This window comes from Vigna unguiculata, unplaced genomic scaffold (assembly GCF_037176805.1).
Source record: "Vigna unguiculata cultivar grain cowpea cultivar isolate G323 ecotype 2 unplaced genomic scaffold, ASM3717680v1 ptg000460l, whole genome shotgun sequence".
Classification (NCBI taxonomy): Eukaryota; Viridiplantae; Streptophyta; class Magnoliopsida; order Fabales; family Fabaceae; genus Vigna; species Vigna unguiculata.
In genome coordinates, this window is record NW_028197095.1 from 14,789 (window position 1) to 31,909 (window position 17,121).

Genomic DNA, 17,121 nt, shown 5'->3' on the forward strand with positions numbered 1-17,121 from the left:
CCAAGGTTAGCTCGGTTAATAATATCAGCCCAGGTATTTATTACACGACCTTGACTATCAACTACGGATTGGTTGAAATTAAAACCATTTAAGTTGAAAGCCATAGTGCTGATACCTAAAGCGGTAAACCAAATACCTACTACAGGCCAAGCAGCTAGGAAGAAATGTAAAGAACGAGAATTGTTGAAACTTGCATATTGGAAGATTAATCGGCCAAAATAACCATGAGCAGCTACAATATTATAAGTTTCTTCCTCTTGACCAAATCTGTAACCTTCATTAGCGGATTCATTTTCTGTGGTTTCCCTGATCAAACTAGAAGTTACCAAGGAACCATGCATAGCACTGAATAGGGAGCCGCCGAATACACCAGCTACACCTAACATGTGAAATGGATGCATAAGAATATTATGCTCAGCCTGAAATACAATCATAAAATTGAAAGTACCTGAAATTCCTAGAGGCATACCATCCGAAAAGCTTCCTTGACCAATAGGATAGATCAAGAAAACAGCAGTAGCGGCTGCAACAGGAGCTGAATATGCAACAGCAATCCAAGGACGCATACCCAGACGAAAACTAAGTTCCCACTCACGACCCATGTAGCAAGCTACACCAAGTAAGAAGTGTAGAACAATTAGTTCATAAGGACCGCCGTTGTATAACCACTCATCAACAGAAGCTGCTTCCCAGATCGGATAAAAATGCAAACCTATAGCCGCAGAAGTAGGAATAATCGCACCAGAAATGATATTGTTTCCATAAAGTAGAGATCCAGAAACAGGCTCACGAATACCATCAATATCTACTGGAGGGGCAGCGATAAAAGCGATAATAAATACAGAAGTTGCAGTCAATAAAGTAGGAATCATCAAAACACCAAACCATCCAATGTAAAGACGATTTTCGGTGCTGGTTATCCAATTACAGAAGCGACCCCATAGGCTTTCGCTCTCGCGTCTCTCTAAAATTGCAGTCATGGTAAAATCTTGGTTCATTTAATCATTAGGGACTCCCAAGCACAAAAATTCTCTATAATGCGAGAATTTGAGGACTTGTTATTCAACAGTATAACATGACTTATATACCAGTGTCAACCAATACTAATATCCATAGTATGTTCTTATTCATTAGTATGTTCTTATTCATTTCGGTTTATCCGAATTTACCTTGTTTATCCCATTTCATTGATTCATAAAAAAAGTTTATTTTCTATATATCATTCTATTTATAGAAATAGAGAATAGAAATATAGATATAATACAACATCGATCTACAAAAATGAGTTGCCCGGGACTTGAACCCGGAACTAGTCGGATGAAGTAGATAATTTATTCTTGAATAAAATTCAACAATAGAATAAAACAAGAAAAAATCCCTCCCCAAGCCGTGTTTGCAGTTTTCATTGCACACGGCTTTCCCTATGTATACATCTAAACCTTAATTACTTGCCTAGCAAAAGACTCTAAGAAAGTGAAATATAATATTTAATTCATTAACCCCGAATCTTGACTCTGACTACATGAGCATTTCAAAATCCTATATATAGATATAGAAGACTAAAAAAAATGATTTTTTTATCCTCATTGAATAAAAAGAAGGAAGTTCGTTTTATCAATTTACACCGATTTAAAAAATAACATAACCTATTTTCAATTATAAATAATTGACGAAATCGTTTCTTAAAAGAATATCCAAATACCAAATACGACCTCTATAAAACCTACGCAAAGTAAAAGAAGTTCTTGGAAAAATCAAAGAAAAAAGATCTTCTTCTGTAAAAAATTCTTGCAATAATTTTTCTGAACTTAATTTTTTCAAATAAATGCGCACAGTACTTTTATGCTTACGAGCCAAAGTTTTTATACAAGAAAACCGAAGTATATATTTTATTTGATAGAAACTCTTTTTTTTTGCAGATCCATTGTAATAATGAGAAAAATTTCTGCATATGCGCAAAAACCGGTCAATAATATCAAAATCAGATAAATTGGCCCAAACCGGCTTACTAATAGGATGACCCATTACATTACAAAATTTTGTTTTAGCCAATGATCTCATTAGAGGAATAATGGGAACTATTGTATCAAGTTTTTTTATAACAATTTTAATAAGAAATGAATTTTGCAACATTTGACTTCGTACTACTGAAAGATTTAGTGGAATACTTAAAAAATAGCCTAAAAAGTGAAATGAATACTGAGATAATTCGTTTATATAGATCGTTTCTAGTCCAGCCCAAATATCAAAATGACATTGCCATAAATATATAAAATAGTATTTCCATTTATTTATCAAAAAAGGAGTATTCTTTAAAACCAGAATTGATTTTCCTTGATATCTAACATAATGGATGAAAGTATCCTTAAAGAAGAAGAAAGTATATGAACAATTCTTAGTAGATACTTCTACAAGATGTTTTATTTTTTCATAGAAAAAAATTCGCTCAAAAAAAACGCGAAAATGTTTTAACTGTAACTGAGAGGATTTGTTACGTAGAAAAAGAAAGATAGATTCATATTCCCATACATATAAATTATATAGGAACAAGAAAATTCTTCGATTCCTTTTTGAAAAAAAAGTAAAAATCCATTTTTTTGGAGGAAAAAGACTATTCCAATTATAATAGTAATAAAAAAACAACCTTATTAAATGAAAGAAAGAGACATCTTTTATCGAATATCGCAGGATTTGAACCAAGATTTCCAGATGGATAGGATAGGGTATTCGTATATCTGACTTATGATTTAAATATATCAGTTGATCTTCGAAAAAGGGAAAGATCGAATGAATTGATTGAAAATTTTTATAAGATTTTACGATTTCTAATCCCCTTAAGGAAGAGCTAAATAATTGTAGAGAAAATAGAATCTCCACGACGATACCAAAACCTTCTAATATTATTTGAGAAAAAAAATGATAATTATAACCCACAAAAGTATTTTTTTTAGAATCATTAACAAAAAGAATGAAATGAGTCTGTTGATACATTCGAGTACTTAAACGTTTTACAATTAGTAAACTAAATTTATTGTTATAATCGACATTTTCTATAAAAAAGGACTCATGAGCATAAGCTAGTCCATAAATAGATTCCCGAAAAAAAAGTGGGTATAGGATGTCCTGGTATCGAGATCTACGGAGTTCTAAATATGCTTGATATTGCTCCATTAAAAAAAAAAAAGTCTATTTGGTCAAACAAAGAATCAGAGATTCATTGGATTATCAAATGATACATAGTGCGATATGGTCAAAACAGAAAATTATAGGTATAAATATATACCTAGAGAAGTAAAACCCATTAACGGACTCTCTCTAATCGATTTTTTGCCTAATTTTTGTTCTAGGATAACGAGCTAATTAAGAATCCTTTATTTTTTTTTTACCTAATCGCTCTTTTGATTTTGGAAAAAATATCTTTATCAATATACTCTTTCTTTTACACATTTATCGCTACCCCAAAATACCAAAAGATAATGGAAAATAGCTATATAGTTAGGACTCATAACAAAAATAAACCATTCACCAGAAAAGCTTTTCCCACATCAAGCACTAACCTATTTTTAACGTACAATTAGATGGGGTAATGATCCAAATAAAAAATAAATGAAAGCTCGATGCTTTTTGTTTCCCTATTAGAATTAGAACCACCAAGTTCTATCCCTTTATTAATCAAACCCAACGGAATTTTTTTTGTTACGAGCCAAAAATTCAAACAAAAATTTGAGCTGGATCCTAAAAGAATGAAATATTTTTAGAATTCTTCATTGATACGACATGCTACTTTTTCCAGTCATTCCTTTCTGGATCAGTCGTGGTTTTACAAGCTCTACCGATAGTATCGACGAACCCATTGCTTCATAGAAATGCGTAAAAAATAGAGTCGCTCTTAAAAGCCGAGTACTCTACCATTGAGTTAGCAACCCCATTACAATTTAAAAAATAAGGTGGATATTTATACCCAATCGCAATCAAAAAAATAAAATTACAAAATTGAATTGTCTAAAAAACTAAAAAAAGATATACCACCTATTTAAATACTATGTTCTTGAAATACTATGTTAGAGTTATCCATTATTATTATATATAAGACTATATATATATTGGTATATATAGATCTAATATTTTCGTATATATATTCGTGTTTACCTTTCAATTCACTTACTTATTCATTAACAAAGTTTTTCTTGTTTGTCTCGCAGAAAGAAAACCAATGAACCTACCATTTGATGAAGTAATAACGCCTATTTAACGTAAGTAAGGTGATCAATTTATTCACGATCGGATTATATTTATTTGATACAGTGTTGTCAATATTAGTATTGAAAAAAAAATACAATCGAATAAATACAATCGAATTAATAAGATTTTCAATCTTATTAATTCGATTATTAGTATTATGTTAGAATTACTTATAAGAAAAATTATTTAAATATATATATATCTTTTTTTATTCTAAAATGATATTCTAAACTAAAAAAACGTATAAAATTATAGAAATATAGAAATCAATAGGAAAATACAAATTTCATATAGAAATGGAACAACTTCCCTATTATGTGAAATTCACATCGAAAAAGGCAATAGCCAGTTTCCCTTATAAATTGTAATCACTTTTTTCGTAAAATATCGTCTACTTACTATGCTTCTATTCCAATACGAAAGATAGAAATCTGTTTAATAATTAAGTATCTTTGTATTCGGCTCAATCCTTCTTTTAGGAAAAGATTGTGCCGAGTTTAATTGCAATTAATCCAAAGTATCCATTGCTTCGAATTCAAATAGTATCCATTGCTTCGAATTCAAATTTGATCTCCTTCCATACTTCGCAAGCAGCAGCTAATTCAGGACTCCATTTGCTAGCCTCACGGATAATTTCATTACCTTCACGAGCAAGATCACGTCCTTCATTTCGAGCCTTCACACAGGCTTCAAGAGCTACTCGATTAGCTACAGCACCTGGTGCATTTCCCCAAGGGTGTCCTAAAGTTCCTCCGCCAAATTGAAGTACGGAATCATCTCCAAAGATTTCGGTCAGAGCAGGCATATGCCAAACGTGAATACCTCCCGAAGCAACAGGCAGAACACCTGGTAGAGAAACCCAATCCTGAGTGAAATAAATACCACGACTTCGATCTTTTTCAACAAAATCATCACGCAGTAAGTCAACAAAACCTAAAGTGATATCTCTTTCCCCTTCAAGTTTACCTACTACGGTACCGGAGTGAACATGATCTCCACCAGACAAACGTAATGCTTTAGCTAATACACGAAAGTGCATACCATGATTCTTTTGTCTGTCGATAACTGCATGCATTGCACGATGTATATGAAGAAGTAGACCATTATCTCGGCAATAATGAGCCAAGCTAGTATTTGCAGTGAATCCCCCTGTTAAATAATCATGCATTACGATAGGAACGCCTAATTCTCTGGCAAATACAGCTCTTTTCATCATTTCTTCGCATGTACCCGCAGTTGCATTCAAGTAATGCCCTTTGATTTCACCTGTTTCAGCCTGTGATTTAAAAATCGCTTCAGCACAAAATAAGAAACGGTCTCTCCAACGCATAAATGGTTGGGAATTCACATTTTCATCATCTTTGGTAAAATCAAGTCCCCCACGAAGACATTCATAAACAGCTCTACCATAATTCTTAGCGGATAACCCCAATTTAGGTTTAATAGTACATCCTAATAGGGGACGACCATACTTGTTCAATTTATCTCTCTCAACTTGGATGCCGTGAGGCGGACCTTGGAAAGTTTTAATATAAGCGGTTGGGATTCGCAAATCCTCCAGACGTAGAGCACGCAGTGCCTTGAACCCAAATACATTACCGACAATAGAAGTAAACATGTTAGTAACAGAACCTTCTTCAAAAAGGTCTAAAGGATAAGCTACGTAAGCAATATATTGATTTTCTTCCCCAGCAACAGGTTCGATGTGATAGCATCGTCCTTTGTAACGATCAAGACTGGTAAGCCCATCGGTCCACACAGTTGTCCATGTACCAGTAGAAGATTCGGCGGCTACCGCAGCACCTGCTTCTTCAGGTGGAACTCCAGGTTGAGGAGTTACTCGAAATGCTGCCAAGATATCAGTATCTTTGGTTTCATACTCAGGAGTATAATAATTCAATTTATAATCTTTAACACCAGCTTTGAACCCAACACTTGCTTTAGTCTCTGTTTGTGGTGACATAAATCCCTCCCTACAACTCTTGAATTAAGAATTCTTGAAACAATAAGGTCTACTCGATATGACTTAGGAGTTAATGAAATCTTTTACAAAAATCAACTACTATTATCAATTAATCCCAAAGGTTCGTTATGTTATTATTAAATTAAACGATGGTATTTGATTTGTCAAATACATCATTATTGTATACTCTTTTCTATGTATGGCGCAACCCAATCTTTTTTTTTTTTCAATTTGATCTTATTTTTTAATTTTGAAATCGAAAGATCTAATCTAAATAATAATAATAATTTATTCTTAATCTTGACAGTGATATATGTTGTCTATGTAAATCCTAGATGTAAAAATAGGCAGCTTTCTCCCCGGAAAATAAAAAAAGAGGTCAAAAAATAGGGAAACAGAGGGTAAGTCTAAAAAATTGTCTACTGAGGAAATACGAAAGCCAATGATAAAAAAAATGAATTCTAAATTAAGGTACAGGTTCGAATTCCATACAGAATATAGATGATATTTTCTAGAATGATAGAAAAAAAGAAAAGACTTTCGAAAGATTTTATCCAATTGAAATTTTCAAAATAACTGCAGTAAGCTTAAGAATTCAATAATTGAATTTGAATAAGTAAGTAAACAGTTAAAGAGGATTGATGGAATAGTACCAAAAAAATGGAGTACTAACTCCCATTTCTTATTTCTTTTTGAATTAACCGATCAACTTGCTTTCTTATCGAACATTTCTTTTTGATTTAAAAACTTTTTCGGAAAAAAAAATTGGCTTTTGATATGCGAATAAATCCTCCTACTTCCGGTCCTGAAGTTTCTTCGATTGAAAAAAAAAATCTGGGACATATTGACCAAATAATTGGTCCGGTACTAGATGTAGCCTTTCCCCCGGGGAAGATGCCTAATATTTACAATGCTCTGGTAGTTAAGGGTCGAGATACTGTTGGTCAACAAATTAATGTGACTTGTGAAGTACAACAATTATTAGGAAATAATCGAGTTAGGGCTGTAGCTATGAGTGCTACAGATGGTCTAATGAGAGGAATGCAAGTTATTGACACAGGAACTCCCCTAAGTGTTCCAGTAGGCGGAGCAACTCTAGGACGAATTTTCAACGTGCTTGGAGAGCCGATTGATAATTTAGGTCCTGTAGATACTCGTACAACATCTCCCATTCATAGATCTGCGCCTACCTTTATACAATTAGATACAAAATTATCTATTTTTGAAACAGGAATAAAAGTAGTAGATCTTTTAGCTCCTTATCGTCGTGGAGGAAAAATAGGACTTTTCGGTGGAGCTGGAGTGGGTAAAACAGTACTTATTATGGAATTGATCAATAACATTGCCAAAGCTCATGGAGGTGTATCTGTATTTGGCGGAGTAGGTGAGCGTACTCGCGAGGGAAATGATCTTTATATGGAAATGAAAGAATCTGGAGTAATTAATGAACAAAATATTGCAGAATCCAAAGTAGCTTTAGTATATGGTCAAATGAATGAACCACCCGGAGCTCGTATGAGAGTTGGTTTAACTGCCCTAACTATGGCGGAATATTTTCGAGATGTCAATGAGCAAGATGTACTTCTATTTATCGACAATATCTTCCGCTTCGTTCAAGCAGGATCTGAAGTATCTGCCTTATTGGGTCGAATGCCCTCTGCTGTGGGTTATCAACCCACTCTTAGTACTGAAATGGGTTCTTTACAAGAAAGAATCACTTCTACCAAAGAAGGGTCCATAACTTCTATTCAAGCAGTTTATGTACCTGCCGACGATTTAACTGACCCTGCTCCTGCTACGACATTTGCACATTTAGATGCTACTACTGTACTATCAAGAGGATTAGCCGCCAAAGGTATCTATCCAGCAGTAGATCCTTTAGATTCAACCTCAACTATGCTCCAACCTCGAATCGTTGGTGAAGAACATTATGAGACTGCGCAACGAGTTAAACAAACTTTACAACGTTACAAAGAACTTCAAGACATTATAGCTATCCTTGGCTTGGACGAATTATCCGAAGAAGATCGCTTAACCGTAGCAAGAGCACGAAAAATTGAGCGTTTCTTATCACAACCTTTTTTCGTAGCAGAAGTTTTTACCGGTTCGGCTGGAAAATATGTTGGTCTAGTAGAAACAATTAGAGGGTTTAATTTGATTCTTTCTGGAGAATTAGACGGTCTTCCTGAACAAGCCTTTTATTTGGTAGGTAATATCGATGAAGCTACTGCGAAGGCTACGAACTTAGAAACGGAGAGCAATTTGAAGAAATGACTTTAAATCTTTGTGTATTGACCCCCAATCGAATTGTTTGGGATTCAGAAGTGAAGGAAATCATTTTACCTACTAATAGCGGACAAATTGGAGTATTACCTAATCATGCGCCTATTGCCTCAGCTGTCGATATAGGTATTTTGAGAATACGTCTTAAAGACCAATGGTTAACAATGGCTCTGATGGGGGGGTTTGCTAGAATAAATAATAATGAGATAACTGTTTTAGTAAATGATGCGGAAAAGGGTAGTGACATTGATCCACAAGAAGCACAGCAAACTCTTGAAATAGCAGAAACTAATTTGAATAAGGCTGAAGGCAAGAGACAAACAATTGAGGCAAATCTAGCTCTTAGACGAGCTAGAACACGAGTAGAGGCTATCAATGTTATTTCATAACAAGTTGAAATTGATGCGTCCCAATATCCGAAAACAATAAAAAGAAAAAAGAAACAGTCAGAAGAAAAAAGTAAGTAGAAAAGCTTATTAGATACCACAGTCAAAGGTATCTAATAAGTTATAACTATACCTTACCTACTATTGGATTTGAACCAATGACTCCCGCCGTATGAAAGCAATACTCTAACCACTGAGTTAAGTAGGTAATTTAGGACTCCTCCTCAAAAAAAAAAAAAGAAGAGTACCCATCTATCAGATTAATTGATTATAAATGTAAAATTACTGATAAGCAATACCAACCCCCGTTCAAGGGATTCGATCATGTAATATTCATCTTGACAAGCAATTATCTTCATACTATGATAAAATATGTATCAAAAACACAAGGGCTGTAGCTCAGTTAGGTAGAGCACCTCGTTTACACGAGCGCCAATGCTTTTTTTCAGAGGAGTTCATCTTGTAATTAAAAAAGTTTATCTTATAGTAAGAAATCGGTGTCTTACTCCATTTTAAGGAACAAAACAAGAGAACACTAGCCTGACAAAGGGTTTAGCCATAAAATCGAATCCATAATTGATTTGAGATATTGATAAGGTGAATACCCATTTCTCGTCAATGCTAAACATAAAGGGTATAGGGACCTAAAAAAGATTATCTTTTCTTCCTATTTTATGAACTTTAAGGTGTATGAAGTGTCATTTCTTATCTTCTATTTTAATTTTAGTAGGTGGATAAAGAGTCCATTTAACTTAAGTTGATCTAGGCCAGAAGCAGACCTACGTCAAGATAATCCTTCTTTGAAACACTTTGGTAGTGCTCTTTGATTGTTATACAAATAAAAAAGAAGAGCATAGGGAATCATCTCTTTATTCTTTACTGTAAAAAAAAAAAAAGATGGTGGACTAACTAATATTTTTATCAGTTAATGAAAAAGCTCAATGCAAAAAAAAATGCATGTTGGGTTTTGAAAACAATTTAAATCATTTAGATAATAATTAGTTTGATCTGTTTTACCGAGAAGGTCTACGGTTCGAGTCCGTATAGCCCTAATATTCCTACAGATACTAATAATATTAATACTATTTTGGATCGAATAGATCTCATTACTAAGACTATTACTAAAAAAAAAACAATTTGTAACTTTCTATTCGAACATATTCATATTCGATAGAATAATATTAATATTAGTATATTCAGCTAGTCTAAAAAAATGGAGACTTTAGACTAAAAATGAAAATGAATTTGGTATATTTTCTACATTCAGAGGAGTACTTTTATGTTTCTTCTTTACGAATATGATATTTTTTGGGCATTTCTAATAATATCAAGTTTGATTCCTATTTTGGCATTTCTAATTTCTGGAATTTTAGCCCCCATTAGCAAGGGACCGGAAAAACTTTCTAGTTATGAATCCGGAATAGAACCAATAGGCGATGCTTGGTTACAATTTCGAATCCGTTATTATATGTTTGCTCTCATTTTTGTTGTTTTTGATGTTGAAACGGTTTTTCTTTATCCATGGGCAATGAGTTTCGATGTATTAGGGGTATCCGTATTTTTAGAAGCTTTCTTATTCGTGCTTATCCTAATTGTTGGTTCAGTTTATGCATGGCGAAAGGGGGCATTAGAATGGTCTTAATTCTTGACTATTTAGACAATTAGAAAAAAAAATATTGAGACAATTATGAATTCCATTGAGTTTCCCTTACTTGATCAAACAACCCAAAATTCAGTTATTTCAACGACATTAAATGATTTTTCAAATTGGTCAAGATTATCCAGTTTATGGCCGCTTCTTTATGGTACGAGTTGTTGCTTCATTGAATTTGCTTCATTAATAGGATCACGATTCGATTTTGATCGTTATGGACTAGTACCACGATCGAGTCCTAGGCAGGCGGACCTAATTTTAACAGCGGGCACTGTAACTATGAAAATGGCCCCTTCTTTAGTTCGATTATATGAACAAATGCCCGAACCTAAATATGTTATTGCTATGGGAGCCTGTACAATTACGGGGGGGATGTTTAGTACCGATTCTTATAGTACTGTTCGAGGCGTAGATAAGCTAATTCCTGTAGATGTATATTTGCCGGGCTGTCCACCTAAACCGGAGGCCATTATAGATGCTATAACAAAACTTCGTAAGAAAATATCTCGAGAAATATATGAAGATCCAATGAGTTTTCAACGAGAGAATAGATGTTTTACTACCAACCATAAGTTTCATGTTGGATACAGTACTTATACTGACAATTATGGTCAAGAATTTTTCTATCAACCGCCATCTACTTCAGAGATATCGTCTGACACATTTTTTTAAAGTACAATAATAAAAAGCAATTCCTTTTTTAAAAATTTCATCGTATTTTAAAAATTTCATCGTAATAGAAAATACTAATACCAAACTCATAAAAAAAATTTAGGAGAAGCAAAAAATGCAAGGTCGTTTGTCTTCTTGGCTAGTCAAACATGGACTAATTCATAGATCCTTGGGTTTCGATTACCTAGGAATAGAGACTTTACAAATAAAGCCCGAGGATTGGCATTCCATTGCTGTCATTTTATATGTATATGGTTACAATTATCTACGTTCTCAATGTGCCTATGATGTAGCACCCGGAGGACTCTTAGCTAGTGTATATCATTTTACAAGAATAGAGTATGGTATAAATCAACCCGAAGAGGTATGCATAAAAATATTTGTATCAAGAAAAAATCCCAGAATTCCTTCGATTTTTTGGGTTTGGAAAAGTGCGGATTTTCAAGAAAAGGAATCTTATGATATGTTGGGAATCTCTTATGATAGTCATCCGCGTCTAAGACGTATTTTAATGCCCGAAAATTGGATAGGATGGCCTTTGCGTAAAGATTATATTGCTCCAAATTTTTATGAAATACAAGATGCTCACTAAATGATAAAAATAATAAACTAATCCAAACTTCTGCAACCCCAGTCAAAGAATATAAGTACATTCTGTTATAGATCAGACAAAATAATTGATTGACATTAAATCAGGCAGAGTAATGGAAGTTGCATTCAGATATTATTATGTGAGAAATCACAAAATTCAGAAATAATAGAATGAATAATTATAGGGTTTAAAATAGGATGGATAGGAGTTTCTTAAGATTCTAAAACAAAAACAATACTGAGTTCTTATCAGCCAAGCCAATAAAAGAAATAGGATGAACTGCAAAAATTCTTTATCTTTATAATAAACTAATTCTTTATCTTTATAATAAACTATATAACGTGCACATCACCATCAATTATACGGCCACGAAAAAAAAAACACAAAGAAAAGGGCTCGATTCTATTTTGGTAATCCTTCTCAGATGAATTCTTAATATTCTCACTCCACCCCAGAACTTCGACTTTTAGGTCTTTTAACCAACTAATTAAACCACTCGAATATTATGGAAATAGAAACCTTTTTTTGTATCGCAGAAAAAAAAGGAAAAAAATAGATAAAGAATTCATTATCTATATATCTATATCTATATATATATAGATACTATAGATAAGCGAATATACCTAATAAAAAATTGCATCTATTCTTTAATCATCTAGGAAAAGTATATCTACAGATACCTAAATAGATCAAAGAAATATGTTATGTATCAGAATCTAGAAGAACACAAATTTGTATGAGTATCTATCCCCCATATTCATTAAAATGAATATGGGGGATAGATACTCATACAAATGAATCTTGTGTCAGGAACCAGATTTGAACTGGTGACACGAGGATTTTCAGTCCTCTGCTCTACCAACTGAGCTATCCCGACCATTCTTGAAGCTTAATACTTTGATTTTAAAAGATTTTTAAAATCTATGTTAATGAATCTATATCAACTAAGTAAAAAAAAAGTTTGTAAGTGAGTTTCCGCAGTAATAATTATTTTTTATTGTTAATCGTTAATTACGCATATGAAAATTCCTTGCTAAAAAATAAGATATTAATTTATACATTTCTGATTAAAAAAAATTCTATGTGTTTCACATATATATTTATATCTATTCCAAAACTCGTCCCTTGTCATTATGATAGATAAGAAAATTATGATAGATAGGAAATTGATGAAAATAAAAATTCCAATTTCGTTGGGAAATAATAAATCGAATAAAACACATAAATAAGGACTTCAAGATAGAGAGGATATAGGAAAAAAATTAGAAAATGAAAAAGTATTTTTGGGGATAGAGGGACTTGAACCCTCATGATTTCTTAAGTCGACGGATTTTCCTCTTACTTTCAATTTCATTGTTGTCGGTATTGACATGTAGAATAGGACTCTATCTTTATTCTCATCTGATTTATCAGTTCTTCAAGGGTTTTAGCCGATTATGATGAAGTGAATAATTTCATCAATAAATATTCCATCTTTTCTTCAACTTCGAATTGATTTGATTCACATTTTTCATTTGTGAATATTTTTATCACAAATAGATCTTCAATAATAAAATAAAAAGTAACAAATTGAAAGAGTATTTCAGTATATATATATGTTTCTAAATGTTTATCTTTGATCCATTCCTGTAATTTTGGTGAAAGGATTCTTTTACTAATGCAATAAAAAAAGTCGTCAATTTCGTTTGTTAGAACAGCTTCCATAGAGTCTCTGCACCTATCCCTTTTTTATTATCACTTTCTGAATTTTTATTTGTTTTCAGAAAACAGGATTTGGCTCAGGATTGCCCATTGTGAATTCCAGGGTTTCTCTGAATTTGAAAATTATTACTTGGTAAGTTTCCATACCAAAACTCAATCCAATTAAGTCCGTAGCGTCTACCAATTTCGCCATATCCCCATCTTTTTTTTTATTTGAATCTGATTATAATAGAATGCTTTTTTTTTCATTTCTATTATGAGAATTATGCGGGAACTTTTGAATTCATTAAATACATATTATTTTATTAAATATTAAAAACCCCTTTCTCCAATTTTATAGATTTTATTTCATCTATATTGGATACCTTTATTTGTTTGAATCAGAACTAATTCTAATATCTATATATTAACAATTCAATATACACAGATATAGACCACATATCTACTTATCTTCTATGTACCTACTTATCTTCTTTTTTCATACAATTTAGAATACTCGAATGGTCGATTCTTTTTTTTTTTTTGTTTTTGCTTAAAAAAAAAAAGAAAATAAACAATCCATTTATTCATATACAATTTATATAACTAAAACGAATCTAGTGGCTAAAAAAAACCATTCTTTTAATTGAATATAATATAGAATTAGACATTTACTTAGAAATATGGAATTCCTTAATAAATATTTACTAAAATTTATATTTATTCAAATTTACTTTAAGTACTAATAAATAATCTTTTTGAAAGAAATCAATTTAATAATATATATCTAGAATAGTAGATCGAAATAAATTATATTAAATAAATTATATTAATATAATATTAATTATTATCTTGCACTTTATGTTATCAGATAAAATAAATAATAGAAATAATAAAAATTGGGTTTGATTTTCTATATTTTCTTTCTCTATTTTTGATGTTTGTATTAATTTGAATTTTGTTATAAATAACTAAAAATTGATAACTAAGATCCCATTCAATTCTTCTGCATATGTATATTTCGTTTACATTAGCCGGTTTAGCTCAGAGGTTAGAGCATCGCATTTGTAATGCGATGGTCATCGGTTCGAATCCGATAACCGGCTTTTCTCTATTTGTTTTTTACATAATTGATAATATCTTTTTTAGAAATAAAAAATTGGGAGAGTTCGATCTCTGCGGAAGAAATCAAGAAATTAACCTACTTTTTTGTATTCTTTTATATACAATAAATTCGGATATTGATAAAATTCATCTAATTCTTCTTTGTACTATAAAACTTTAGTAGATTTCGCTTCATTTAGAATTCTATAATATTTTTCATTTCGTTTAGTTTTCATTTCGATTTATAAGATTTTTCATTTTAAAAAAGGAGTTTTTATGTCACGTTACAGAGGACCTCGTTTCAAAAAAATACGTCGTCTAGGATATTTACCAGGACTTACTAGTAAAAGGCCAACAGTCAAAAACGAATTTCGAAATCAATTGCGCTTCAGTAAAAAATCTCAATATCGTATTCGTTTAGAAGAAAAACAAAAATTGCGTTTTCATTATGGTCTTACAGAACGACAATTGCTTAAATACGTTCGTATCTCCGGAAAAGCTAAAGGATCAACTGGTCAGGTTTTATTACAACTACTTGAAATGCGCTTGGATAACATACTTTTTCGATTGGGTATGGCTGCGACTATTCCTCAAGCCCGCCAATTTATAAACCATAGACATGTTTTAGTTAATGGTCGTATAGTGGATATACCAAGTTATCGTTGTAAACCTCAAGATATTATTACAGCAAAGGATGAACAAAAATCTAAAACTCTTATTCAAAATTATTTTGATTCAGCCCCCCATGAGAAATTGCCAAATCATTTGACTGTTCACCCTTTCCAATATAAAGGTTTAATTAATCAAATAATAGATAATAAATGGGTTGGTTTGAAAATAAATGAATTACTGGTTGTAGAATATTATTCTCGTCAAACTTAAACTTAACTAAAATAACAAGAGTTTTTTTTACAAGGATTTTCTGCTATTCATATATCATAGACATGGATATGCGAAAATTTTTATTCCTTGCCCACCCGTTATCCACTATTTTTTGTATTACCGAAAAATGAGGAATATAAAGTTGTCCATATCAACAAACAAATTTGAAATATGAAATAATGGTATGCATTGGGATGAGTAATATTGATGAATTTGGTAAAGATTCGGAAAGAGAGGGATTCGAACCCCCGGTAAACAAAAAGCCTACATAGCAGTTCCAATGCTACGCCTTGAACCACTCGGCCATCTCTCCTATATAATGATGCCCAGAAACCGGTTGAATGTTGAATAGTGAATCAATCCTATTTTTCATAAATGCATAAAACCTATTCAAACTATAAAAATACAAAGTAAAATTAAAAAAAAACCTCCTACAAGGTCTTAGGATAAACAAATTTGATTGATGAGTTCATTTTTACGTTATTTCGCACTGTATTATAATTATACAATTCCTTTATTTGTGGGATTGATTTCTCACACCATGATTAATTAAATTATAGAATGGATTTCTACCTATGCCTAGATCTCGGATAAATGAAAATTTTATAGATAAGACCTTTTCAATTGTAGCCAATATCTTATTACGAATAATTCCGACAACTTCAGGAGAAAAAAGGGCATTCACTTATTACAGAGATGGTGTGATTTGATTCCATTTTTTTTGACCGATTTCGGTCAAAAAAAAATGGAATGGAAAAACCCCACGCGTGTTGAAGGTGAAATTTGTAAATAAAAGGATTAATTCCTTCTGTCGTGTATCCTCGATTAATGAAGCCTTATATGCTTGAATTTTAGGTTTCTAGTATTAAGCGAAAGGTTATACCTATACTTATGGGGTTAGGTCAACCCCAAATTACTAGTACTGATAGGCAACATTGGGAAAGAAGCACTACGCTTGGGAATCAAGGACACGAAAACTTTGTATCTATCTATATCCATGGCTTATCGAGATTGGGACTAACAGGAATGGTTGGGACAATAAATATCCATCTCGTTCATATTTTGGATACCCATAGAACCATCGAAGATTATTGAGGTGACTAATTCCAGGAAATTAAGCAGCGTAGAGGACAAAGAAATTGTTGAAGTTCTTATTTTTTTTTATCAAGTACCTACATACTTAATGTTAAGAAATAATTTTTGACAGGAAGGTTGGCTAGAGATTTATTGTAAAAACACTAGCTCTGTTCAGTTGAGAATGAGAATACTGGAATATTTTTTGATTTGATGGATTTTTCTCATTACACACATAAGGGGGGAGCCGTATGAGATGAAAATCTCACGTACAGTTCTGGAGCGGAGATTCTTTGAACCGAATGACGACCGTAACGGATGTCAGCTCAATCTGAAGGAAATTATGCAGAAGCTTTACAGAATTATTATGAGGCTATGCGACTGGAAATTGATCCCTATGATCGAAGTTATATACTTTATAACATAGGCCTTATTCACACAAGTAACGGAGAACATACTAAAGCTTTGGAATATTATTTTCGGGCGCTCGAACGAAACCCATTTTTACCCCAAGCTTTTAATAATATGGCCGTGATCTGTCATTACGTGCGACTATCTCCACTATAGAAAGAAAAAAGAAAAGAACAAG

The 17,121-nt window shown here is 32.3% G+C and overlaps 3 non-coding genes across 3 annotated transcripts; 1 reads left to right on the forward strand and 2 right to left on the reverse strand.

Moving 5' to 3' along the window:
- Positions 1-12,596: 12,596 nt before the first annotated feature.
- On the reverse strand, positions 12,597-12,669 carry TRNAF-GAA (transfer RNA phenylalanine (anticodon GAA)). The gene has a single exon. It is a non-coding gene; the product is annotated as a tRNA-Phe (tRNA).
- A 1,836-nt stretch (positions 12,670-14,505) lies between these two features.
- On the forward strand, positions 14,506-14,578 carry TRNAT-UGU (transfer RNA threonine (anticodon UGU)). The gene has a single exon. It is a non-coding gene; the product is annotated as a tRNA-Thr (tRNA).
- A 1,105-nt stretch (positions 14,579-15,683) lies between these two features.
- Positions 15,684-15,771, reverse strand: TRNAS-GGA (transfer RNA serine (anticodon GGA)). The gene has a single exon. It is a non-coding gene; the product is annotated as a tRNA-Ser (tRNA).
- Positions 15,772-17,121: the final 1,350 nt, after the last annotated feature.